Here is a 26581-nt window from a genome sequence, read left to right on the forward strand (position 1 = left end):
AATATCTTCAAGCATAGTCAGTAGAGGTTTCTTTCTTGCATCTACAATGATTGCATTGAAAAACTTAGCAATCTCATTCTCTACAGCCTCACAAGCCAAGCCAGTAGAGAAATATGCCCTGCACCATGAAGTTGGTTCCCTTGCCATGAGATGATCATAGGAAGCAGAACTTATTGCCCTTATCATTTCCATATTAAAATTGAAATATCCTTCTGTGGTAGATTTTGCAGCATCCCAAAACATGTTTCTGAACTCCAATCCACTATAAACTTTTCTGAAATTGGCATAGATATGCCTGGCACATTGCATGTGCTCAACATATGGTAGAAAAGGTCAACTATTGTAACTCTTTCTAAAATTGGCATAGATATGCCTGGCACATTGCATGTGCTCAACATATGGTAGAAAAGGTCAACTATTGTAACTCTTTCTAAAATTGGCATAGATATGCCTGGCACATTGCATGTGCTCAACATATGGTAGAAAAGGTCAACTATTGTAACTCCAATCCACTATAAACTTTTCTGAAATTAGCCCCGAAACTCGGGCGTTACATCATGAAAAAGAAAAGTTAATTAGCAACACCATACACTATTGTAAATAATGAAAAATAAAGAGATAGTTACTTTACTGTGTGTTGGTCACTGATTACACACACACCCTTTCCACCCTGCAATCCAAGATCATCATTAACCAAATCCAGGAACCATTTCCAGTTGTTCTTGTTCTCTACATCAACAACTACCAACGCTATAGGATACACCTGATTGTTGACATCCCTACCTATTGCAGTTAACAGCTCACCCTTACACTATCCCTACAAAAAAGAACCATCCAATCCTATTACCCTACGACATCCCTTTTTCCACCCCTCTCTTATTGCTTTATAGCAAATGTAGAATCTATGAAATGTTGTGGTACTATCAGGGTTTACAATAATTGTAATCCTAACTGTGTTGTCTAGATTAAATCTCAATAGCTCATGCCCATAATCCCAAACTCTTGCGTAGTGGTCACTCAATTTCCCATGAATTACTGACAGTGCCCTTATCCTTGATTTATAACACTTTAACCATGAAATTTTGCAATGAAATTTACTTTGTATAATTACCTGTATCTCCTTGCATTTTAAATTAGGTTTCCTAATCAACTCCTTCACAAATTTCCTAGCTAACCAGGTAGGATCCACGAGCCTTGAATTGTTAAAATTCCTAACACATTTATGAATGTTCATTATCTTTTTGACCTGGAAAGACCTTTCAGTACTCATCCAAGAAGCCCTAACCACAAATGGACACTTCTCTAGATCACTTCCACACACTATGTAACGCCCGAGTTTTGGGGATAAGCATTTTTGACAATGTAATGGTCTAGGTCAACTATTGTAACTCTTTTTGAAGTAATAAAGATGAAATATTTGAGTATTATGTGAAATTATGTGTATTTATGTGCTTATTATTTAATTATAAATGTATAATTAATAATATAACTTTTAAAATAGAGTCAAAATTTGCCGACGGGGTCTAAACGAAAGTTGTGGAGTACGTTCCCACCTTCGCGTGGATATAAAGAACGTAAAAACGGAGCTCGTATGCGGAAGATACGAATTTTTGAAGTTTGGATCCAAAATTGCGAAGCTAATGAAGTGGAGCGCTGACACGGCAGCGATCTAGACCGTCCATCGTAGATCAGTAGCCGCTTCGGATTTGCGCCACGTAGCCTTCGCTATTACGCCCCGCGTACCTTCGGTCCTTATCTTCTTCCGGAGTGCGAGACAACTGGTCCGAGGTGGCACTCTTATCCGAGCCTTACGCCCAGCATAGCCAAGGACTACGCCCAGTGTAATCCGAGGCCTCGCAGGCTATAAAAGGGGGCCGAGAGTTCCTCTATTTTCACACCTTTCTTCACTCTCTCTCTAACTTCTTTCTCTCTTTAAGTGTCCTAAACACTCCTAAACCCTAGGGAACCTCCCTAGCACCCGAAGGAAGCCCCGAGGCTCCCGGAGTCCCAAGAAAAAGGGTCTTTCGGTTTCGGAAACGCTGCTCCGAGCAAAGCCCGGTTTTCTTTAATATCCGTTGTAAGTGAGCTACGCTTACGCAATTTTTAATATAGCTTTCAAATAATTATAGTAATGTTATTAGGTCCTTAAAATAATTATTTGGGCTACTATTATGAGTTATATTGAATGTTATTTAACGCTTATATAATAATAATAATAATAATAATAATAATAATAATAATAGTCAGACTATTAATTTGTCGCGGTTATCGTTAGACTAAACCCTAGTGGTATTGGTACTAGGTTTTATCGAAGGAAAATTGTTTTGAGAGTATCGAAGCGCTGTCCAAGTGCTGAGTTACCACCTTTCAGGTGAGTGCATAGTTACTTTCAGCTTACACATAGATATGAAGTATTTTATATAAATTATGTTCTATGTGTGCATATTATCTGAATACTTGCTATCTATGTTGGATGAACATTTATACATGTTTTCAATAATTTAAACTGTATATGTATTTTATATCTACAAAATGTGTTGGGTAAAACATGGGTAGATGTAATAGTTGCTGTGTGACAAAATAAAATAATGAGAGGCCTCGTTATAGATGTTATTGATGATCCAGTCATCTAGCGGAGTATAGATGACGACCACGGACTATTCTAGACAGTCCAGTGGAACACTAGCAAGCTCGCAACCTGTAGGTGTTTATTTGAACTATGTGCTCACCAGGTGTACTCCATCCCCCACATGGTTGCCTTAAGGACATTTATTGCTGAGGAATCCCATTAGCAGTAGTGTCCATCACGATGATAGTCCTTAAACTAGGTCCCTTGTGTTAGATGTCTTAGGGACGTAAAGTGAGGATAACGGGAACGGGTAATCGGGTTTGTTTGGTTTGATAAAGTTAATAAACTTATTTATTGTGGGTTGAAAACTCTATGTGCTCACCAGGCTCCCAAGCCTGACCCACTTAGTTTCTTGTATTACAGGTAGTGGCGCATAAGCATAAATGTGATGTCTTGCGATGAGATATTAATGGATTTTAGGCCTGTAAATACGGAATAATGTAGTAAGGCCTATGTTGTATTGTTTATGCTTATGATCTGTATCGAACATGACATCCCGAGTCTTTTTAATGAAATACATTTCTACGGAAATGCTTTTGATAAATCTTTATCATATTTTGTTTTGGGACAAATTCCACACACTTTTATTTAAATTGTTACTCTGATATTTAAACAAAGCATAAACAAAATCGGTCTTTTTCTGGCCGTGAAAATGGGGATGTCACAGTTGGTGTCAGAGCATTAGTTTAGGCGAACTAGGAATTTGTAGGATTTCTAGACTTAAACTTAGAATGCTAAGTAATGATTGTGAGGTGTGAGCACTAGCTTATTTTAGGAATTATACCTAAAATGCTTTTATGTGCTAAATGCTTTGTGTATGATATGATGTTATTTGTTTAGATCTATGGTCTGTTGCCGACCGGATCTGGAAACCTTATGTGTTTAGGATTCTAAACGTACGACTACGATATTAAAACTAGCATGTAAATGTTTCGGAGAGATAAGGATGATTTGAACATCAATCCTAAATAAAGATATAAATTCACCTTATTCGGTGCATAGATAAAGATGGCAAGGACCCGTAGCGGAAACATGAATGCAAATGGGAACAGAAACCAAACCCTAGTGATTGAGCAAATACCGGTTGTGGAAGCCGCTGTTGAGCCAATAACGATGGTCGGAGTGCAAGCGATGATCCAGGCGATGTTGTATCGTCAAATGGAGGAAACCAGACGTTTGCTCCAACAAAATCGAGAGGAAGCAACCATACAGATCAAACAGCCTGAGTTGAACGAAGGGCAGACTGAGGAGGGGAACTATAGTGGAACCGTTGGTCAAGTCAACCCACTGATAGCTCAACAAAACAACCAAGATGACAGAGTCGATAGGAATGGATGCAAGTACAAGGATTTTATGACTTGCAAGCCATCGACTTTCACGGGAAAGGAAGATTCGATCGGGGTCATGGATTGGATCTCGGAGATGGAGTTAGCTTTCATGACGTGCAGTTGCAGAGGAAAACTACAGACCACAATTGCAGTGCGTCAATTTCGAGGAGGCGCCGTACGTTGGAGGAATACCTTGGGGAAGACTTTAAGCCCCCAATGAGCCCCTGCAACTGACATGGGCAGAATTTCTGGTGCAATTCAAACGAAAGTACTGCTCAGCTCAAAACCTGCTCGAGCTAGAGAACCAGTTTCTAACCTTGAAGAATGGAAGCATGTCAATCGATGAATACACGAACAACTTCACCGAAAAGATGGAGTTTTCCTTGCATCCTATTTCGGATGTGTCACACCCCAAAACCACGAACGGCGGAAACATTCAGGGGTGGAGGACGTCATGTACAGTATCACAACAATGTAATATAATAAACAAGCAACAACATCATCCATTGCATTATAAGTAAAGTTTAATACATGTGTGTTCTTTCATTGTAATAAGACACCAAAAATATACAATCAAAATAAAAGACGAGACTTGTGTGCTCCGTCTTCTCAAAACCTGGCCTCCGTACCTGTCTACTGATGACCTGAGAATACAAGTTATTTTGAAAGTGAGTATCAGCTTTAAAGCTGGTGAATTCATAAGTATAATAGTTTCATTGCCTTGTTTGTGAAAATCTGTTATGAAGGCCATGTAAACCTTTAAATGAAAATGTTGAGGTAAGTATGAAATCCTTAGAAAAACCCTTATTTTCTATAAGTATGAAATGTAGTCTTCTACCAAGACCTGAATGTTCTGTACGTATGAAGTGTAGTCTTCTACCAAGACCTGAATGTTCTGTTTGTAAAATGATAGTTTTTCCTTTGTATTGACTAGTACTAAAAGTGCTTAGTCTAACTCATCGTTTATGTGAATGTATCACAAAATAAAGTAAACAGGAAAATGTACTATTGTAAGTGTTGTCACTGGGTACTAGGACCAACACAACATCGCATTAAGCAAAATGTATAACCTAATGAACATCCAAAGATTGTCCAATTGTCCTCTGTAGCAGCAGCAGGTGGGTGGAAGGGTTAGTCCCAAATCGATCTTCCTAATATAAGTAGTAACCTTAGACCTCCGAAGATGGTCATTGACCACTGGTGCTAATCAGTGGGGTTCGGAATGGTAAGTCCCGCCTAGATATCCCATTGAACCGGGATAGGAAAGATAATTTACACAAAAACTACTAATAAATTATCCTCTTAGTTCTAAGTACAAGTATCCAGGTAAGTGAATACAGGATAATGCACCTATGTAAAAGTGTTCCTGTATGGCATTCATGTATGTGTGTCCATGTAACAGGTAAGTATATGTAAACATATTCATGTATCAGGTAAACATATGTAAATACTCATGTATCAGGTAATGTACTAGTATAGACTCATGAATGAACTGACTCTTGTGTGATTCCTTGTAATAGAAGTAATGTTTGATATCTTCAAATTATCCCTATGATAATCTACTGTAATATAACTGGATGATCATGTAGGTTTATACATTCTTACTACTCAAGGGTGTGGGAAACTAAATGAAAGATGTAAACTATAAACTCAATACATATATAAGAATATAAGTGTATATGCATAGTTTAGTTTAAGAATGTAAAAATGGTTTTGTAAGACCTCTTATGGGTTTTGAACAATAATTAACAATGACTTGATGTCATTTTAATAAACATTTCAAAGGTAAAACATTTGGTAACAATGTGTTTTTAAGATGTAAAACCATTTCATGCATCACATTTTGTAGCATGTGAAATCCGTTAAATGACAAACATAATTATAAAATACATATCAATGATTCAATAACATGTTTGTTTCTACTTGTATTCCCCCCCCCCCCCATTAAAGCATTTAAAATCATTTAAAATATTGATTAGGGGTATGAACTCACTTGATTGAAGTGGTTGATTTGAAATAGTCTAGAGAAGAATCGAGCAGAACTTCGACAGGAAGAGTTGAAAGCGGGGGAAAAATCTCGGGAATCTCGGGAATCTCGGGAACACAAAACCCTCCTTCGGGACTTGAAGGTGAAAACCGGGGCTTCGGGAGGGCTTCGGGAGCTTAACCGCAGAGTTTCAGCACGAGAGATGGAAGAATGGAGCACCTAAACCCGGCACCCCAAGAGTTCTATTTATAGGGGCATTTCTGGTGTGCCACGTCGTGGCTAAGGTTGGCCACGTCGTGGGGAGAAAGCCTTATCCCCTTCCGTTGATTGGACGCCCTCAGTCACTTGTCGGGTCGCGGCCAAGCTGTGCCACGTCGTGGGGGCCTAACAGCCTCGGATTTTGGACCCCGAACTTGTAAAATCCGTAACTTTCGCATACGAGCTCCGTTTTCGACGTTCTTTATATGCACGCGTAGCTGAAAATGTTATCTACAACTCTCGTTTAGACTTCATCGGCAAATTTTGACTTTATTTTTAATTATTTATTTTTAACAGGCCGGGACACGAAAAGTCCGTTAAAAATCCATAACTTCTTCATCCGGTGTCCGTTTTCGTCAGACTTTTCGCCGTTGCGCTACTAATGTTGAGACCTTAGATTCTCATTTAGGTTGTTTCGGTCAAAAGTATCTCGAGCTCTATTTCGATTTTTTAGCTGTCTACTGCTATACCCGAATCTTGGAAAAATCATAACTTCCTCATCCGAAGTCAGATTTGGACGTTCTTTTTATGTACGCTCACGGTTTGAGGTTATCTATAACTTTCATTTAGATACTTAAGGCTAAAAACTATTGTATTGAAACTTCACGTTTTTCGTTTAATCGGTGTTGCCGGTTTTGCCGAGAATCTTCGGTTGGTCATAACTTCTTCGTTATAACTCGGATTTTAGGGTTCTTTATATGTACGAAAACCTTGATACGATTCCTACTACTTTATTTAACCCAAATAAGATTTTAGGAAAGTTATATTTTGACCTAAATTTGATTGGTTTTACATTACATTGTCTCGAAATATCGGGTTGTCACATCATCCCCCCGTTAGAGGGAATTTAGTCCCGAAATTAGAGTTTAAGAAAGACTTAATAATTATGTTACGGATAGAAGTTTTATTTGCTTCTCGTGTTCTTAAGTGAACTCAGGTTCTCGCTTGGCATTCCAGCGAACCTTTCACTATCGGGATACGACTTTGCTTCTTTCGTTTGACTTCGCTGGTATGATAACCCTTCTTGGTCGAATGTATGTTGAATGTTTTGTGGTTTGTGAGAGTATGCCCTACAAGTATTGTCTCCAGATCTTCAGAGCAATTACCGCTGCTCATGACTCAAGATCACGTGTTGAATAGTTAACTTCTTGTGTCTTAAGATGTCTTGAGGTATCGGCAATGACCTTTCCTCTTGCTTAAGAATACAAACAAGCCCTTGGTTGGATGCATTGCATTACACCACGAAATATTCTATCCCTTTTGGGAGGGATAATATCGGTGCGATGCATCAGGCTTACTTTAGCGTTTGGAATGCTCTTTCTTGTTTACAGACAAGTCCGGTGCTCCTCAAAGTGAGAAACTTGGCCTAAAGAATCCCCTTCTGAGGAGTTTGTTAAGCTCGCTAGGAAGTTCTTGCATCTCAGTTAGAGCTAGATGATAAGGTGATTTGGCTACTGGGGTAGCCCCTGGAACTAAGTCAATTCTGAATTCGAATTGACGTTGTGGTGGTAATCCCGGTAGTTCTTCTGGAAAGGTGTTGGGAAAGTCGCGTACTTTTGGGATGTTCTGAATGTCCTTCGCTTCTTGGCTCGTATTGACAATGTGTGAAAGGAATGTGTGATATTTCCTTCGTAAGCGCTTTTGAGCTTAAATACACGAAATGATGTGAAGGTTCGTACTTGATTTGTCTCCGTAAATAACAAGGGGTTCTTTGATAGGGAGATTAAGATTAACTACTTTATCAAAGCACCTGATGTCGGCTCGATGTAGACTTAACCAAATCATATTGATTAAGACGTCAAAACCTTGTGGTTGATTAGGTGTCATGAAGATCTAAAAGAAAGTATGATTACTCCTGAATTAAGGAAAAAGGATAGGTATTTCTAAGTTTCTTCAGACGGAAGCACGATCACTCACAGTCTTGGGCTGTGTCCGTCCTGAAGTTCATAGTAGAACTCATACCTGGTTCATCAATCACCGTCTTGGGTATACGAGTCGTATATAATTAAGATTGAAACTGTGGGTCTTTGGATTGAACTTTGATGTACTGCACGAGTGGTACTTCGGCAAGGTTTGCTGAGGTTTCTTTGGAAAGGGTAAGAAACATGAGGTACTCTACGCATGAGTACTTCGGAGTTCTGAAGTGATAGTTTCGTTAGAAAGATGATTTCGAAGAAAGAGATTTACACACGAAATTGGTATTGTGAGGATCAAATAGACTCTGCTCGTATGATGAAATCGGAATCACTTGGCAATAAAGGCACTAGATTCGATCATAAAGGCGTTACAGACAAAACACAACAGTGCAACTTTTTAACAGAGTTACAGTACTTTAGAGTAACTACAGGAATACTGATGCGAACAAAGTATACTATAAAAGGCATGTATACGCAGCACGAGGGTCCCTTAACTGACGGGATCTCGCAAAAGATAAGACTTGAGTTGCACTAGTTTTAAACATGTTTTAAAAACATACATAATACTGACGATTGGAAGTGAACCTATACTATAGTAGGGTCCTTCGTTGCCTCTTTCCATTATGAGGTCAAACTCCTCCGGATTCACCGTCATTCTCCTCTGTTGGACAGTCCCTCTTGAAGTGTCCCATTACGCCACATAGATGGCATATTCGAGAGATTTCGACATTGGTGGTTGAAGTAATGTGTTGGATCTAATTCTTGCAGTAGTGGACGGTGTGTCCCTTTTTATTGCAGTTTAAGCACTGCATTTTCCGACAAGGTCCATGATGGTGATAGTTACATTTGTTGCACTTTGGGAGATTGCCAGCATACTGTCTGTCCGGGTTAGGGATAACTGGGATACTAGAAGGGATAGTAGTAGGAGGTACATATGTTGTGGCGGCGAAGGTTGCCGCAGGTTGTTGTCTTTTGCTTGCCCCTTGGGGTGATTTGCCTTTAGCCTTAGCCCAGAACTTTCGTTTGTTATTCTTGGGCTTGGGATTCGGGGTGTCGTGGTAGTTTGTTGTTCGTTGAGGTACTTGATCGTTACTTGTATTGGAATTATTGTTAACAATCCCGCTAACATTCGCGTTGTTAGCATTAAGGTGGGTCAGAACAGCTGACACGGCAGCCGAGACTGCAGCTTGAAAAGTAGCTGCATCAATCTGAAGAGTTGGTGTTTGGTTGATGGGTTGATCGTTTTTCTTCGACGACATGATTATGTTACACGAAAAGAAAAATGAATTTGTGAGCGAGTATGGTTGAACCTAGACGTAGTTCGATCATTCATGTAAAGAATAGAAGTATGTTCTCGAAGGTTTGACCTACATCCCTATGATGCAGTCCCAGTACGGAATAGAAGTATGTCCATGATGGTTTGACCTACATCCCTATGATGCAGTCTTAGTACAGAGTAGAAGTATGTTTGTAGAATGGTCTCAAAATGCTTATCGTCCAGACCAGGGTATTATTGGTTGGTGGATAACATGATCCAACCTTTGAGAGAGACTTGGAAATGATTCCGGAGTTAAATTACCATAGTCCAATAGCTTGACTAGATGGGGTTTCAGATAGACTCCAATGAAAGCATTTGAACAAAGATTAACACGGAAGTTAGACGACTGTCGATATCATTGATGTTTAAGATTTAATTGGTTTGGGGAAATTGACCTTGTTGTAGGTCTTACATCATATTCAGAGTAGAAAAGTCTTTGACAGCATAAAGACTTAACTAAAAGTACTTACAATACAAGTTAGTCACATAGAAAGTACTACACAGAACATAGATAGGAACACGGTTCTTTAAAACAAAGAAGTAAGTAAGGTATCTCCTACTGGCGACGGTCACCCCTATGGTGAACCCTTAGTTCAGTTTAGTTGACGTTCCATATCAAGTAGGTATCTCTCGTACACCCTTTGGCATACTTGGAGCTCTTATGACTTCGGTTCAGGTTTCATCTAGTGCTTGCAGCAGGGTCTCATGGTTTCTCTCAGATCTCTCACTTGTGATCAAGGCGATTGGTGCAAGTGGTATGCATTCTTGCATTGGTATTAACCTCTTCGATACGCTGGAGAGCCGTCCTGCTCTGAATTTCGTTTCGGGCAACTCTACGGATCAGGATCGGTAGAACTCTATCTGTTGAGCTCCCTTCGTTTACGTTGTAGAAGCTTCAGTCTCCATTAAACAGAATAGGTTAATCTTGCTCTTCGCTCCATGTTTCCATGCGTTCTACCCAAGGAGGCGTCGGGCCATGAAAAGTCGGACGAGGGTTAGGATTTGGAAATGGAGCTACCGGGGGTAGGTTCTCAACCTCGGGTTCGGAGTTATCATCATCCGCAAGGTCTTCAGCGTGGTGATCATTCAAAGGGATTGGATGATCATTCTCTGGTCCCTCTCCAACCCATCCAGCAATGACTTCGTTCGGAAAGTACAGGTTGCCATGGGGATGGAGTCCAGCCATGTTATCTACGCGAGAATTGGGGTAAGGAAATAATTATTAGATGAACTATCTAGATAATTATTAGAATATCTTCATTAGTTACATCGCTATTTGTAAAGTGCATACCAGTCATATGTAATCAACACAGGATAGGCTTTTGAATAAGTGACCTTAACTCCAAATTCACAAGGAATAGGGGTAAAGCAAAAATTTCACCGATTCTAAGTCTATAACATCCTAGTTACATATAGCCTTAGTGTATCCACTTAGCAACTATCAACTTAGAAATGAAGATTCTTTTTAGTTCTCAAGTAAGTAATTATGGTAACCCAAAACACCCCTATGGTATTTTAGACTTAGGTTCTGTTATAATGTTCTCATTGTGGAAATGTTGGTAAGTTTTTAGACTTGTTGCCATATCACAACCATTCTTGGGCATATGCTAATCACTCCTCGGACCAGCATAGTTGATCAGGCTATGCCACTCCCAAGACTGACTATACATCCCCAAGCTTACTTGTGATATTCAACAATCGTAATACTTTTGTTCTTGTCGTTGTGACACCGATTTTAGTACGAATGCAGGCATGTATACTTACTTAAATATTTTATTATTTAGAAGTATAAACTCTAAGTCAGAATATTTTTAATCCCATTGTATTTATAGTTAGTATATCTTTTATGGGTTGATATACTCAATTCACTATAAACAATGCTCTGATACCAATCTGTCACACCCCAAAACCACGAACGGCGGAAACGTTCAGGGGTGGAGGACGTCATGTACAGTATCACAACAGTGTAATATAATAAACAAGCAAAAACATCATCCATTGCATTATAAGTAAAGTTTAATACATGTGTGTTCTTTCATTGTAATAAGACACCAAAAATATACAATCAAAATAAAAGACGAGACTTGTCTGCTCCGTCTTCTCAAAACCTGGCCTCCGTACCTGTCTACTGATGACCTGAGAATACAAGTTATTTTGAAAGCGAGTATCAGCTTTAAAGTTGGTGAATTCATAAGTATAATAGTGTCATTGCCTTGTTTGTGAAAATCTGTTATGAAGGCCATGTAAACCTTTAAATGAAAATGTTGAGGTAAGTATGAAATCCCTAGAAAAACCCTTATTTTCTATAAGTATGAAATGTAGTCTTCTACCAAGACCCGAATGTTCTGTACGTATGAAGTGTAGTCTTCTACCAAGACCCGAATGTTCTGTACGTATGAAGTGTAGTCTTCTACCAAGACCCGAATGTTCTGTTTGTAAAATGATAGTTTTTCCTTTGTATTGACTAGTACTAAAAGTGCTTAGTCTAACTCATCGTTTATGTGAATGTATCACAAAATAAAGTAAACAGGAAAATGTACTACTGTAAGTGTTGTTACTGGGTACTAGGACCAACACAGCATCGCATTAAGCAAAATGTATAACCTAATGAACATCCAAAGATTGTCTAATTGTCCTCTGTAGCAGCAGCAGGTGGGTGGAAGGGTTAGTCCCAAATCGATCTTCCTAATATAAGTAGTAACCTTAGACCTCCGAAGATGGTCATTGACCACTGGTGCTAATCAGTGGGGTTCGGAATGGTAAGTCCCGCCTAGATATCCCATTAAACCGGGATAGGAAAGATAATTTACACAGAAAGTACTAATAAATTATCCTCTTAGTTCTAAGTACAAGTATCCAGGTAAGTGAATACAGGATAATGCACCTATGTAAAAGTGTTCCTGTATGGCATTCATGTATGTGTGTCCATGTTACAGGTAAGTATATGTAAACATATTCATGTATCAGGTAAACATCTGTAAATACTCATGTATCAGGTAATGTACTAGTATAGACTCATGAATGAACTGACTCTTGTGTGATTCCTTGTAATAGAAGTAATGTTTGATATCTTCAAATTATCCCTATGATAATCTACTGTAATATAACTGGATGATCATGTAGGTTTATACACTCTTACTACTCAAGGGTGTGGGAAACTAAATGAAAGATGTAAACTATAAATTCAATACATATATAAGAATATAAGTGTATATACATAGTTTAGTTCAAGAATGTAAAAATCGTTTTGTAAGACCTCTTATGGGTTTTGAACAATAATTAACAATGACTTGATGTCATTTTAATAAACATTTCAAAGGTAAAACATTTGGTAACAATGTGTTTTTATGTGACATCCCCAAAATCTCGGCCAGAAAAGACCGATTTTCATTTATGCTTTTAAAATATTTTCAGAGTAAATCCTTTTGATTTGAAAGAGTTGCGGAATTTGTTCCCAAAAACAAAACATGATAAAACAATGTTTACCAAAGCATTTCATAAAAGAAATGTATTTTCATTATAATCAAAAGTCGGGGTGTCATGTTCCGAAACAGACCAATAAGCATAAACGAAATACATTACAAGTCATTCAACAAATATAAACATATGCAGACTTGTAATCAAAACAACTGATGGTTCATCCATCTCATGCCCTCGCGCCACTTCCTGTAATACAATTAAAACTGAGTGGGTCAGGCTTGGGAGCCTGGTGAGCATATAGGGTTTTCAACCCACAATAAATAATCATATTTAATTTTTTTCACCAACCAACAATAACCCAATTACCCATTCCCATTATTCTCACTTTATGTCCCTAAAACAACTAACACAAGGGACCTAGTCTAAGAATATTTCATCGGGGCGACAACACATGTTTCGGGGGTACCTCAGCAATATAAGTCAAATAAGGCAACCATGAGGGGGATGGAGTACAGCAAATGAACACCCAAGTTCATTAACACCTACAGGTGGCGAACCTGCTAATGTTTCCACAAGACTGTCTAGAATAGCCAGTGGTCGTCATCTAAACTTCGCTAGATGACTAAATCAAACAACAGCGAGGCCTCTCATCTGTTTATTACACACCAACTATCTACCCATGTTCTACCCAACATATTAGTAGATAAAATATACATTTTTATACATAGTTTTGAAAACCTGTATAGCACGCTTTTAATCAACACGTAATCCACATAACAGATGAGGCACACATACACATAGCACATATCTCATAGAGAATAAATCATATCTATGAGATAGAAGAGAGTGAATACACGTTCACACATAACACAACCAAATATATACACATAGCACGTATTTTATTTAAAATACTTCATATTATTGTATTTGGAAGAAGCTAACTACACACTCACACTTATAAACAACAATATACTTAATACACTCAAACCAAACTTGTATTATTATCGTGTTTATGAAAGGTAGTATACACTCACTTGATCAGAAGATGATCGGACAGCACTACGACTTGCAGAAGTAGAAATCCTCAGCAGATCTAGAAGATCTTCACAAAAATCGAACTTCTCGCGGACAGAGCTTTGGCTCGGGAACCGCACTTCTCGGGATCTTCGGGATCTCGGGACTTGCCTCGGGGCTCGAGAATAATACCGGGGCTTCGGGATATTTCTGGCACGCAAAACGATGCAAAACGGGAGAGAGAAGAGAAGAAATTGGCAATTGGGTCGGCTGCCCTCGCATCCTATTTATAAGAGGCTGGAGCCTCGGAGTACGTGGGGCGTACTGCGTTACACGGGGCGTACTGCCCAAAACGTCATTGCATGCGTCATCCGAGCCACTTGCTGCGAGTGTCGACACCTTCGGAGTACGCAGGGCGTACCTCGGATCAGATCGGTGACTCCTTCGGATAATGCTTCCGAATTTCCAATTAAATTTAAATACAAAATATTAAATAAACTTCAGAAATTCATATCTTCTTCATACGAACTCCGTTTTCGACGTTCTTTATATCCACGCGAAGGTGAGACTACGCTCTACAACTTTCATTTAGACTCCGTCGGCTAATTTCGAATTTATTTTTATTATATATTTTTAATAGGCCGCGACAGAAAAACTTCGTTATAAATTCATAACTTCTTCATTTGAAGTCCGTTCTCGCCTAACTTTTTATCGCTTCGATACCAACAATGAGATCTTTGATTCTCATTTAGATTGCTTCGGCTAAAAACCGCTCGATCTCAAATCGAGTATTTCAGGCTGCACACCGCTAAACTGAAACTTCGATAAATCATAACTTCTTCATACGAAGTCAGATTTGGGCGTTCTATATATATTCGGAAACCACGTTTCAACTACTACAAAATTATTCAAAGATATTAAGTTTATTTTACACTTAAATTTTGACGCTTATTTTTTTATTCTTAATTAATCAAACCACATAATTAAGCAATTAAGCACAAAACAAACAATACTCAAATAATACAATCTTATTATTTCAAAACGGCTTACAAAGGTTAACCTAGACTATTACATTGCTAAAAATGGCAAGCCCGGAAACACAGGCGTTACATTTTAAGATGTAAAACCGTTTCATGCATCACATTTTGTAGCATGTGAAATCCGTTAAATGACAAACATAATTATAAAATACATATCAATGATTCAATAACATGTTTGATTCTACTTGTATTCCCCCCCCCCCCCCCCATTAAATCATTTAAAATCAAAATCATTTAAAATATTGATTAGGGGTATGAACTCACTTGATTGAAGTGGTTGATTTGAAATAGTCTAGAGAAGAATCGAGCAGAACTTCGACAGGAAGAGTTGAAAGCGGGGGAAAAATCTCGGGAATCTCGGGAATCTCGGGAACACAAAACCCTCCTTCGGGACTTGAAGGTGAAAACCGGGGCTTCGGGAGGGCTTCGGGAGCTTAACCGCAGAGTTTCAGCACGAGAGATGGAAGAATGGAGCACCTAAACCCGGCACCCCAAGAGTTCTATTTATAGGGGCATTTCTGGTGTGCCACGTCGTGGCTAAGGTTGGCCACGTCGTGGGGAGAAAGCCTTATCCCCTTCCGTTGATTGGACGCCCTCAGTCACTTGTCGGGTCGCGGCCAAGCTGTGCTACGTCGTGGGGGCCTGACAGCCTCGGATTTTGGACCCCGAACTTGTAAAATCCGTAACTTTCGCATACGAGCTCCGTTTATGACGTTCTTTATATGCACGCGTAGCTGAAAATGTTATCTACAACTCTCGTTTAGACTTCATCGGCAAATTTTGACTTTATTTTTAATTATTTATTTTTAACGGGCCGGGACACGAAAAGTCCGTTAAAAATCCATAACTTCTTCATCCGGTGTCCGTTTTCGTCAGACTTTTCGCCGTTGCGCTACTAATGTTGAGACCTTAGATTCTCATTTAGGTTGTTTCGGTCAAAAGTATCTCGAGCTCTATTTCGATTTTTTAGCTGTCTACTGTTATACCCGAATCTTGGAAAAATCATAACTTCCTCATCCGAAGTCAGATTTGGACGTTCTTTTTATGTACGCTCACGGTTTGAGGTTATCTATAACTTTCATTTAGATACTTAAGGCTAAAAACTATTGTATTGAAACTTCGCGTTTTTCGTTTAATCGGTGTTGCCGGTTTTGCCGAGAATCTTCGGTTGGTCATCTTCTTCGTTATAACTCGGATTTTAGGGTTCTTTATATGTACGAAAACCTTGATACGATTCCTACTACTTTATTTAACCCAAATAAGATTTTAGGAAAGTTATATTTTGACCTAAATTTGATTGGTTTTACATTACATTGTCTCGAAATATCGGGTTGTCACAGGATGAGCTGACAAAAATCGATAAGTACGCAAAGGGACTTCCATGGGAGTACGTGGTGCCAGTGCGTCAGGCACATACTCTGGAGGCAGCTATCTGGGCTGCCAAGTCTGTGGAGGATATGATTAAGGGAAGAGCTGTCAGCAAAGTTGAGGTTGGCGAGAAGAGGAAATTTGAAGAGTCTGCTAAACCCAACAAAAAGAAGAGCAAGTTCGGTTCAAAGAAGCTTGGGGGAGGCGAAAATGAATTGAAATGGTGCGAGAAGTGCAAGAAGAAGCACTCGGGAAAATGTAGCGAGGAAGTAACCTGCTACAAGTGTGGGAAAACGGGGCATTATGCCAATGAGTGCACCATCAACAAGAGGGTGTGCTACGAGTGCCGTGAAAAAGGGCATATTTCTAAGTATTGCCCAAAGAAGAAAGATGCGGGAAGACCCAACATTTCACCAAAGACGAAGGTGAGAGCCTTCCAGATGACACTTGAGGATGCAAAGGAGGCAGCAGACGTCGCTTTAGGTACCTTTCTTGTAAATGGTTTGCCTGCCAATATACTATTTGATTCTAGAGCCAACTACTCCTTTGTGTCGTGTAAATTTGGTGGAATACTAGCATTACCTATAGAAAAACTTGATAATGCCCTGATTGTAAAAGTTACCAGTGGCAAGTTCCTACCTGTTAGTAATCGTATTAAGAACGTAGTCATCGACCTAAACGGAAACGAATTCCACGAAGAGCTATTACCCATAGAGTTAAATGGTTTCGACATCGTTTTGGGTATGGATTGGCTTAGCACCAACGATGCCGAGATATTATGCCGAAAGAAAATAGTTAGGGTAAATCCCCCTGGAAAGGAGTCATTTATGGTGTACGGGGACAAACGAAGAGTGAATTCTAGAATCATCTCCCTGATGAAAGCCAGAAAATGTTTATCCAAGGGATGTGCATCATATTTGGCATTTATGATTGATGCTAAGAAAGAAAAGAAGGAGGTGCATAATATACCAGTTGTGTGTGATTATCCGGAAGTCTTTCCCGAAGATCTTCCCGGATTACCACCTGATAGGCAAGTGGAGTTTTGTATAGACTTGTTACCAGGAACGACACCGATAGTAAAAGCACCTTACCGATTAGCACCGATGGAGATGAAGGAGCTTATGATGCAACTTCAGGAGCTATTGGACAACGGTTTCATTCGACCTAGTTCATCACCTTGGGGAGCTCCGGTGTTATTCGTGAAGAGAAAGGACGGAAGTATGAGAATGTGTATAGACTACCGAGAGCTGAACAAGGCAACGATTAAGAACAAGTATCCATTGTCGAGGATTGACGACCTATTCGATCAGCTGCAAGGTTCAAGCTACTTCTCAAAGATCGATCTTAGGTCGGGATATCATCAGCTGAAAGTGAGAGATCAGGATATTGAGAAGACTGCATTCAGAACGAGATATGGACACTACGAGTTCTTGGTTATGTCGTTTGGACTAACCAATGCTCCATCAGTATTCATGGATTTGATGAATAGGGTTTGTAAACCATTCCTCGATAAATCCGTGATAGTGTTCATCGATGACATTCTGATCTACTCGAAAATCCAAGAAGAGCATGGCAAGCATCTACGAGAAGTGTTGGAAGTGTTAAAGAAGGAGAAGCTTTATGCTAAGTTCTCCAAGTGTGATTTTTGGATCCGAGAAGCCCAATTCTTGGATCATGTGGTTAACCAGGAAGGAATAATTGTTGACCCCGCAAAAATCGAAGCTGTAATGAAGTGGGAATGTCCAAAGAGTCCCACGGAGATTCGAAGCTTTCTAGGATTAGTCGGATATTACCGACGATTTATCCAAGGCTTTTCTTTGATAGCATCTCCATTGACAGCTTTGACCCATAAAGGAGCTACATATACGTGGAATGAGAAGCATGAGGAAGCGTTCGAAAACTGAAGAAGAAGCTATGTGAAGCACCGATACTTTCTCTACCCGATGGAGTTGAAGACTTCGTGGTTTACAGTAACGCATCTGGAGTTGGGTTGGGTTGTGTTCTAACCCAGAAAGAAAAGGTGATAGCATACGCATCTCGACAATTGAAAGAGCACGAAAAGAACTAACCCACTCATGACCTGGAGTTGGCAACGGTAATATTTTCTCTAAAGATATGGAGACATTACCTCTACAGCATGAAGTGCAAGCTTTTCAATGATCATAAGAGTCTCCAATATCTATTTAATCAGAAAGAATTGAACATGAGGCAACGACGCTGGCTAGAGTTACTCAAGGACTACGACTGTGAGATACTTTACCACCCCGGTAAAGCAAATGTTGTCGCTGATGCTCTCAGTCAGAAGTCAACCTTGAAAGGAAAATGCCAAGAGCGTTGAGAATTGAAGTCGTCTCGACGATTGTGGGAAGTATCAGGAAAGCCCAAGAAGAATATTTAGAGAAGAATGACCGAAAAGAAGAATGTTTGGTCAAAACGTTAATGTTCAGTACAAACAGTCAAGGACTGAAGGTATTCCAAGATCGGATTTGGGTACCTAAGACGGGAGGAATAAGAGATCTTCTGATGGAAGAAGCACACAAGACCATGTACTCAATTCATCCCGGTAGCACTAAAATGTATAGGGACTTAAAACCCTACTACTGGTGGCCGGCGATGAAGCTCAATGTTGCGAAGTATGTGGCCGAGTGTGTAACATGTGCGAGAGTTAAGGCACAACATCAGAAACCGTATGGGAGTTTGGAACCTTTGCCTGTACCCATGGGTAAATGGGAAGACATCACCATGGATTTTGTGACCAAACTGCCCAGGACAAAGAGCGGTCACGACATGATTTGGGTGGTCGTGGATCGTTTCACCAAGAGTGCACACTTCATAGCAGCCAACGAGAAGTGGTCTATGGATAAGCTCACAAATGCTTACGTGAAGGAAATTGTAAGACTTCACGGTGTTCCTCTTACAATTATATCAGATCATGATAGTCATTTCACGTCAAGGTTTTGGAGGAGTCTACAAGAGGAGTTGGGTACAAAGTTGTGTTTGAGTACTGCTTACCATCCGCAAACTGATGGCCAGAGCGAAAGAACGATTCAGACACTGGAAGATATGCTGAGAGCATGTACCCTTGAGTTCCAAGAAAATTGGGACGAGCACTTACCTCTGGTAAAGTTTTCCTATAACAATAGTTTTCACTCGAGCATCAAGATGGCACCTTATCAAGCCTTGTGTGGACACAAGTGTCGTACGCCGTCTTGTTGGCTTGAAGCCGGAGAGAAGCAGTTTATGGGCCCCGAGATAGTCCATGAAACTACTAAGAAACTAAAGGTAATTAGGGAAAGGAGGTTAGCAGCTCAGGATCGTCAGAAGAGCTATGCTGACAAGAAAAGACGACCGATGACCTTCGAAGTTGGGGATTCGGTTTCGCTTAAAGTCTCACCGTGGAAGGGACTTATAAGATTCGGGAAACGAGGAAAGTTGAGTCCAAGGTTTATTGGACCGTTCAAATTTCTTCAGAAGATTGGGAACCAAACTTACAAGCTGGAATTGCCCGAAGAACTCGATGGTATTCATAACACCTTCCATGTGTGTTATCTGAGGAAATTCACAGGAGAAGTTCCCGACATAATTCCAATCTTAGAGTTAAGGATGGATGAGAATAAGAGGCTGATCGAAGAGCCTGAGGCAATTATTGACCGTAAGACTAAGAAGTTACGACGCAAGATGGTCGACTTAGTGCTAGTCCGATGGAAACATTCGAATGGGCCGAATCTCACTTGGGAAACAGAGGATGACATGATGAGTCACTATCCACATCTGTTTGTTGATGCATGATTCCGGGACGGAATCATCCTAAGGGGGAGAGAATTGTAACGCCTGGGTTTCGGGGCTAAGCATTTTTGACAATGTAATAGTCTAGGTCAACTATTGTAACTCTTTTTGAAGTAATAAAGATGAAATATTTAAGTATTATGTGAAATTATGTGTATTTATGTGCTTATTATTTAATTATAAATGTATAATTAAAAATATAACTTTTAAAATAGAGTCAAAATTAGCCGACGGAGTCAAAACGAAAGTTGTGGAGTACGTTCCCACCTTCACGTGGATATAAAGAACATCAAAAACGGAGCTCGTATGCGGAAGATACGAATTTTTGAAGTTTGGATCCAAAATTGCGAAGCTGATGAAGAGGAGTGCTGACGTGGTAGCGATCTAGACCGTCCATCGCAGATCAGTAGCCGCTTCGGATTTGCGCCATGTTGCCTTCGCTATTACACCCCGCGTCCGAGGTTGGTACGCCCAGCGTACCTTCGGTCCTTATCTTCTTCCGGAGTGCGAGACAGCTGGTCCGAGGTGGCACTCTTATCTGAGCCTTACGCCCAGCGTAGCCAAGGACTACGCCTAACATAATCCAAGGCCTCGCGGGCTATAAAAGGGGGTCGAGAGTTCCTCCATTTTCACACCTTTCTTCACTCTCTCTCTAACTTATTTCTCTCTTTAAGTGTCCTAAACACTCCTAAACCCTATGGAATCTCCCTAGCGCCCGAAGGAAGCCCCGAGGCTCCCGGAGTCCCAAGAAAAAGGGTCTTTCGGTTTCGGAAACGCTGCTCCGAGCAAAGCCCGGTTTTCTTTAAAATTCGTTGTAAGTGAGCTACGCTTACGCAATTTTTAATATAGCTTTCAAATAATTATAGTAATGTTATTAGGTCCTTAAAATAATTATTTGGGCTATTATTATGAGTTATATTGGGTGCTATTTAACGCTTATATAATAATAATAATAATAGTCAGACTATTAATTTGTCGCAGTTATCGTTAGACTAAACCTTAGTGGTATTGGTACTAGGTTTTATCGAAGGAAAAGTGTTTTGAGAGTATCGAAGTGTTGTCCGAGTGCTGAGTCACCACCTTTCAGGTGAGTGCATCGTTACTTTCAGCGTACACATACATATGAAGTATTTTATATAAATTACGTGCTATGTGTGCATATTATCTGAATACTTGCTATCTATGCTGGATAAACATTTTTATACATGTTATCAATGATTTAAACTGTATATGTATTTTATATCTACAAAATGTGTTGGGTAAAACATGGGTAGATGTAATACTTGCTGTGTGACAAAATAAAATAATGAGAGGCCTCGTTATAGATGTTATTGATGATCCAGTCATCTAGCGGAGTATAGATGACGACCACGGACTATTCTAGACAGTCCAGTGGAACACTAGCATGCTCGCAACCTGTAGGTGTTTATTTGAATTGTGTGTTTATTTGAACTGTGTGCTCACCAGGTGTACTCCATCCCCCACATGGTTGCCTTAAGGACATTTATTGTTGAGGAATCCCCTTAGCAGTAGTGTCCATCCCGATGATAGTCCTTAGACTAGGTCCCTTGTGTTACATGTCTTAGGAACGTAAAGTGAGGATAACGGGAACGGGTAATCGGGTTTGTTTGGTTTGATAAAGTTAATAAACTTATTTATTGTGGGGTGAAAACCCTATGTGCTCACCAGGCTCCCAAGCCTGACCCACTCAGTTTCTTGTATTACAGGTAGTGGCGCATGAGCATAGATGTGATGTCTTGGGATGAGAGATTAATGGATTTTAGGCCTGTAAATACGGAATAATGTAGTAAGGCCTATGTTGTATTGTTTATGCTTATGATTTGTATCGAACATGACATCCCGAGTCTTTTTAATGAAATACATTTCTACTGAAATGCTTTTGATAAATCTTTATCATACTTTGTTTTGGGACAAATTCTGCACACTTTTATTTAAATTGTTACTCTGGTTTTTAAACAAAGCATAAACAAAATCGGTCTTTTTCTGGCCGTGAAAATGGGGATGTCACATATTGCCACTAGTCTAACACTATCACATTTTTTTAAACGGATTTGAAAACCCTTACTAACAATATAGTTGGTTAAACACAATTTCAGTTCATGTGGGGGTTCATACCTTTCACCAAGCGTTGGTCTCATTTTGTTCCATTTCACCTTTGGATTGTGGGCGGAATACTCAAATTCCTCATCACTATCTTTCTCGTTACTAACTTCCAGATAATCTTCATCAGATTCTTCTTTAGTGATTCTAGTTTGAGCATCGTTTCCAGTTTCAGCATCATTTTCAGCTTTTAAAATCATATATTGTCTTGTAATCGTCTTCTTCACATAGAATATTCAGAAATTCGTCTTTGCATTGGGAAACTTGTTTCTTTTTGAAGTACGCATCCAGCTCCACATTTATTGTATCAAAATCATGGATTTCGTCCATGATTTCAATTGAACGGGGGTAAAAACCTGTAACAACCCGAAATTTCGTATCATCGCTTGTAACTCTTTTCGTAATCCATTTCGATCAACCAATCGTCGTTTTCAAATTTGTTTCCGATTTAGCCATTTAATTTAGTCATTAAATTGTAATTATTTAAAATGACTTAATGGGTGTCCTAATGCATTTAGAAATCATTCTAACACCCCATTCTAGTGATCGGAACATTTCTAGAATCAACCATATCGGGTTACGGCAACTTCGCCGGGTGCGACCAAAAGCCTCGTCTAAAGCCGGTATCGGGTAGAATTCCGTCGTGTCCAAATCCCGAACACTATTTAAAGTGTTCTAAGCCTTCATTTGAAGCTTTTGCTTCATCTCACTACTCTCTCTCTAACCTCTCTCCTCCTCCTAGATTAAGGTTCAAAATCAAAGATTTAAGGCTCCAAATCATAGAGGTAACCTTCCTAACTTGTTATTCAACCTCTTAAGCCTTCAAATCTATGTTTAATTTGTGCATTTGGACCTAGAACATGTGTTTACAGCCAAATAGTATGCTTGGGCCGTAAACACATAAAAATGGGGTTTTTGAGCACTTTAACCCTTCCAAATCATCATTGGGACTTAGATACGACCTTGAGGCTTACAAACCCGGACTTGGAACACCTTAAACTTGGATTTTGAGGGATTAACATGAGTTTACGGCCAAGGTATGTGCTTGGGCCGTAAACCCCTCAAACATGGGGAGTAAACTCACTTTTACATGTTAGAATGCCTTGTAACTTAACCAATAGCCTTGCGGTAAATCCTAGAACCATCTAAAAATAGTTTGGAGACCTTAAACATAACAAAACCTTACATATGAGAGTTTAAGGCCATAGCATATACTCCAGGGCCGTAAACTCCTAATTATATGTCATTTGATGCCCTAAATTCACCCCAAGCCTTGGAAAATTAACTAGAATCACATGTGATTGTCCTGAGTATCACAAAATAAACATGGTATGAGCTTGGGAGAGTTTACGGCCGTAAAATCCAAGTTTACAGCCATGAACTCCCATAATTAGTGTATGTGTTCATACAATCCATTCCAAGGCATTTGAAAAATCCATTCTAGCAATCCCCATGTCCATTCAAGCCATTTAGCACTCAAAACCATCCAAACATGAGTTCACGGCCGTGAACTCATGTATGTATGAGGTATATGGCCGAAAACTCATTAGGGAGTTTACTCTTGAGGAGTAAACTCAAATCCCAAGTCCTTCGCTTCATTACACGTCCGTAGATGTCACCCGGGTCACTCCAAACACTCGTTTTGAAGTGTTATAGTTCATCGGAGTATAATGTTCCATCTAATTAGTCATTGTAAATCTAATTAGATGTATTTGGATATTATTCCATTTTACATAGGAACATCACGAGTAATCAAGCCCTGAACCAACGTTTAGTGTCCGAAACCGTCGCATTTCCTCGTCTGGTGAGTTCATACCCCTACCCTTTTTCATTGTTTTTAGGGGGAACACAAGCAAAGTACAAGGGATTACTTGTTTTCATGTGTGTGTTTCACATTTTATATGCTTTTAACACTGATTGTTACAACTAATAACCGTTTGAACATGCAGATCACGTAAACATATATTTGTGAAATGGATTTTAAACTGTTATGTTTTATATATATTTCACAAATGGTTTTCCACATTTTATCAGCTAAAAGCATGACATTAGAACCTTTGAACATAAAACTTGTACACTGTTTTGTCCTCGGTAACACTCCACAGAGATAGGCGAGTGGAGGATTATCATATTATTACTAGTAAATTGTTAGTCCTGTATGATTGGAGACACGTCCTCGGCGAACACTCCACAGAGATACGCGAGTAGAGGACTGCACCCGTAACCAGAATCTCTTGGATAGGGAGCGTGACTTGAGTGTATAGATCTATACGGGGTTGACTACCCCACACCTAGCTGCTAGCTACAGCCGAACCGAAATGGTTCAAGGGTGACGAAAGTCATAAGGTGATGTGGACTACTTATTGCCATATCTAGTCTATCGTATGGTTATGGAACTCGCAATTAGGATAACATATATTTACTTAATAGTAATAATGAATAACATAATACACTTCACAAGAAACCAGGTTTATGGAATACATCTTTCACATTGGTAACCAACATTCAGGAAAGCATGGGGCTTTCCTGGGGAACATTGTACATAACCATGTTATACAGAATACATCTTTTACATTGATAACCAACATTCAGGAAAGTATGGGACTTTCCTGGGGAAACATTGAACATAACTAGAAAAGTATAACAAAACGGATAACTTCACATCTTTTACATTTGGTAACCCACATTCAGGAAAGTATGGGACTTTCCTGGGAACGCACTTGTACATAACCAGAACAGTAAAACAAACCAGATAACCTAACTGTACATTTTCACAAGGGTAAACGTGTTTCAGTGTACAACTTTACTTACATCTTGACAACAAATAACCAACACTTTTAAGAAAATATGGGATTTTCTTGGTGTGTGTAACATTTTCAGAAACGAAAAGGAAACCATACGTTTTCACAAAACAAAACCGCTTATGAACTCACCAACGTTATGTTGATTTTCAAAACCGCTTGTGTTCTCAGGTCAGCGTTAGAACAGGTACCCGAAGATCCTTTTGTCCAAAGATGGAGTGCGCAGAAGACCAGTTTCCTTTTGCTTTATAAATATACTATGTATCACATGTACACTTTACTTTTCAAAACAAATGTAAAACTTTTCAATATGTAATGTAATGGTTGCTTTACTTTACTTACTATGTGCATTGGATTTGATACTCAACGTGGAGTCAACCCCGGAAATGTTTCCGTCTTCGGTTTTCGGGGTGTGACAGATTGGTATCAGAGCCCTTGTTTATAGTGAATAAAGTATACCAAACCTTACATGGTATAAAACTATAAACACTAAAGGGCCTAAGTGCTCTGAATTAAAAGTATCTTCAAACTATAAGTATTTTCAAAATTATACAAGTATACCGAACCGTCGAGATTCGTAACTATAAGTAGAACAGAACATAGGTAAATGGGTGTTGTGTACTACGGTTAAACCTGGGCAGTTATGTAGTCGTGTCTAGGATCAATATAGCCTGGCCAACTATATTCATTCGACACACGGCCAACATGTGCTTGGGAGTGACTGTGGTATGCGGCATGCCTAAAACTTACCCTAATACCACAAACATCGAGCCAGTGTCATAGCGAATCATGAAATACTATGGGAATATTTCTCGAGCCAATCCTCTGTAGAAATCCTTGTTCACGTATAGATCCTTGATCATTCCGTTAGCGATAGTTTACCTGCTTTGATAACTCTTTCTTGCTTTATCGCTTATTCGGAATATATATACCTGTCATATCTCTTGATTCAATTCAGAGGACTTACCATCCTCTCTCTTTCTTGATCTTATTAGATCAAGATGCCTCCAAGAAAGAGACCCAACTCCAAGACCAACAACCCTCCGCCACCACCTCCTCCTGAAATTGACCCCGTGGTATTTCAGGCAGCTGTTACCGCCGCGGTGGCAGCTGCTATGTCCCAATTAAACACCGGTGGTACTCAAACTCAGGATCAAGAAAGTAATCAGGGAAACCGAAAGGAGGGTTCCTATAAGGATTTCATGAATGCAAAACCAACATCCTTCGATGGCACTGGAGGTGTCATTTCCTTATCCCGATGGTTCGAGAAAATCAAATCCATCTTTGAAATATGTGCCTGTGCGGAATCTGATAAGGTCAAGTTCGCAGCTTGTACCTTCATTGATAAAGCCTTGATTTGGTGGAATGGCCGAGTCAAATCTCTGACCTTACCCATAGCCAATGCCATGGGCTGGGAAGCCATGAAAGAACTCTTGATAGCCGAATACTGTCCCCGTGGTGAAATGCAGAAACTAGAGCACGAGCTCTGGAACCTGAAGATGAAAGGTTCCGATATTGCTGCATACACTTCCCGATTCGATGATCTCGCACTTCTCTACCCGGGATTAGTCACTCCTGAAAGTAAAAGGATAGAA

Source organism: Lactuca serriola, chromosome 5 (genome assembly GCF_051521515.1).
Source record: "Lactuca serriola cultivar US96UC23 chromosome 5, Lser_US96UC23_V15, whole genome shotgun sequence".
NCBI lineage: Eukaryota > Viridiplantae > Streptophyta > Magnoliopsida > Asterales > Asteraceae > Lactuca > Lactuca serriola.